The 2,835-nt window shown below is 40.4% G+C and overlaps 1 non-coding gene across 1 annotated transcript; it reads left to right on the plus strand.

The window, feature by feature from the left end:
- Positions 1–1,074: 1,074 nt before the first annotated feature.
- LOC142181365 (small nucleolar RNA R71) lies at positions 1,075–1,178 on the plus strand. The gene has a single exon (XR_012710033.1). It is a non-coding gene; the product is annotated as a small nucleolar RNA R71 (small nucleolar RNA).
- Positions 1,179–2,835: the final 1,657 nt, after the last annotated feature.

Genomic DNA, 2,835 nt, shown 5'->3' on the forward strand with positions numbered 1-2,835 from the left:
AGTGCCACTGTCTCAAATTCAGTTAATCTTCTCTTGTGAGCCACTATATCTTTTATGTACTTAGCATACTTTGGAATTTCATGAAGCACATCAACAAGTGGGATATTCAATTGAACCTGGATCAACATAGAGAGAAATTTTGTGAACATGCGATCATCATTCTTTTTCTGCAATCTCTGGGGGAAAGGTGGTGGTGGCCTTGGGGCCTCCACTAGCTCTGGAATTTCAGCAGCATTCTTTGGTTCAGGAGTCACTTTAGGGATCAACTCTCCCTCAGGTATGGGCTTGTCTTTCTTTTTCTTTGGAACTTTCTCTAGCTCCCTCCCGTTTCTAAGTGTAACTGCATTCACTTGAGGGTTCTTTTCTGTATCACTGGGGAGAGCGCCTGTAGGTCTAGTGTTTTTATTTGTTGCTAACTGCCCAATTTGCCTCTCAAGATTTCTGAAGTCGGTCCGGAGTTGCTGATTGTCAATCAACAACTTCTTTAGAAAATCATTGGTACTTTCTTCTATTTGTTGGGGTGGTCTCTGAGGCTGATTGAAACTCCCTTGGGGTCTATGCTAATTCTGATTCTGCTGATTTCCACCCCATGAGAAGTTGGGATGATTCCTCCCATTTGTATTGTAAGAATTCCCGTATTGTGCATGCTGATTCGGTGGACCTCTATTTTGTTGCCCCACATAATAGATGGATTCTGGATTTGTGGGGCACATATCACTCATATGATTGTCGCCACAGAGTTCGCAGCAAATAGTCATTTGTTATACATGTTGCATTATTTGTGGCTACTGCGTTGTCATCCTAGTCATCTGATTGGCCATCTTTGCAATATCGACTCTCATGGCTGACACTTCGTCGAGCTCAAGTAACCCAGCTGATTTTTGCTTAACTGCCTTTCGTGAATCACCATCACCTTGCAAGTTATTATCATTAGTAGTGAAGTTATTCAGCAAGATTTAGATTTCACTGTATGGTCTGGCCATGCAACTACCCCCACAAGTTGAATCAAGATTCATCTTTGAAGCATCATCTAACCCATCTACAAAAGTGTGACCCAATACCTCGTCCGTCTGGAAATGATGAGGACAGTCTCTGAGCATCTTCTTGTACCTTTCCCATGCTTGACGAAGTGTCTCACCAACTCGTTGTTCAAACCCAAGAATTTGACTCCTCAATATCTTTGTTTTTTTAGTGGGGAAAAACTTGATTAAGAATTGCCTTGCCAGATCATCCCAAGTGCGGATTGAATTTGCTGGCTCCTTATCCAACCAATCCTTAGCTTCCCCGATCAGTGAAAAGGGGAAAAGTGTCAACCTGACATAGTCCTTGGAAACGTTCGGATAATTTTAAGTGGCCGTAATTTCCAAGAAATTCTAAATATGCCTCTGCGGGTCTTCATTAGGTAATCCCACAAATAGCCCTGTGGATTGGATCAGCTGCACCATGTATTGTTTTAGCTCAAAGTGCCCAATAATATCAGGCTTCACAATAGCCTGAGTCATAATAGCCAGACTGGGCCTTGCGGCTTCGATCACCGCGCGTTCCTCATTACCTTCCATCTCAATTGGCTGCGGTTGAACTACGATGTCCAACTCTCTTTCAGTTCTAGTTCTAGAGTCCACCTCCTTCCTCAATCTGTGAAGTGTTCGTTCAATTTCGGGATCAAGAGGAAGGAGATTGTTTGCGCTTCTACTTCTTCGCATTCAAGAAAAGAAAACCTGTATTGGCACAAACAAAGTGAACTGAAAATTAAAACTTGAATAAATAAATAATAAAAGCTCAACTCAGTCAAGTAGCTAATTTCTAAGTCCCCGACCACGGCGCCAAAAACGTGTTGCGACCAAAAACACTCACGCAAGTGCACGTGATCGTCAAATAATAGAGTAGTGAGTAGAGTATCATTCCCACGAAGACTTATAATTAGCTGTTGACTAATTCAAACTCAATTAATTTGTCTATCCAAGAGGTTTTCACAAAATAGAGATGTAATTGTTTTACTACCTAAACTACCAAGCAATAATCTAACTAGAGAAATTAACCAAACAAATAACAATTTCGAGTAGCACACAATGGGAGAGGATATTCCAGGGTCACAGGCTAGTTAACAATCGTGTTATGTTCTTAGCTTAAAATTACTAATCGATTTACCTGGATTGTTGATTGATAGGGTTAATGTTACTCATAAGAATCTGTCGAGTTCTTACTCGCCTATTCAAGTTAACTCAATGCCTATATGTCTATGGAATTAAGATTAACAAGAATGCATTTACAATTCCTGTATTTCAACCAAGCAAGGCAATTGGGTATATGTCTATCCCAATTGCTAATCCGTTCCCCGAGGCCCAGGTTCAAGAACTTGCCCTATTTAATTCTATATGCAATCTAAAGTTCCTACTTTCGAGTTCAACTAAAGATTCGTAGATAGTATTTCCCTGTTAGCTACTCAGCAAAATAATTAAAAGCAGAATTAAATAAACAACCCAATATGATAAACCAAATTTGTCAAATTGAACTTCAAACAACAACATTCATGTTTCACCTATGACCCTAGAACAATGGGTTTTAGCTACTCATGCTAGTGTTCATGACAAATAGATTCAATTTCATCCAAAATAGCAAAAACCAAGAGAAGAAAAGAAGAACTTGATGGTCAAATCTCCTCCTTGCCTCTTGTCTCTCTATTTCTTGCACTAGACTATGAAAACCCTCCTCTCTCTTCCTTGGGCGAGCTTGACTTTATATAGGTTAAGTGAGTTTTCCTCTAGATTTCCAATTCTTCCCCTAAATAACTCTTCCCGGATTTTGGACTAGCACGACCGTGCACCTGGACGCGCA

Source organism: Nicotiana tabacum, chromosome 5, assembly GCF_000715075.1.
Source record: "Nicotiana tabacum cultivar K326 chromosome 5, ASM71507v2, whole genome shotgun sequence".
NCBI classification, from domain to species: Eukaryota; Viridiplantae; Streptophyta; class Magnoliopsida; order Solanales; family Solanaceae; genus Nicotiana; species Nicotiana tabacum.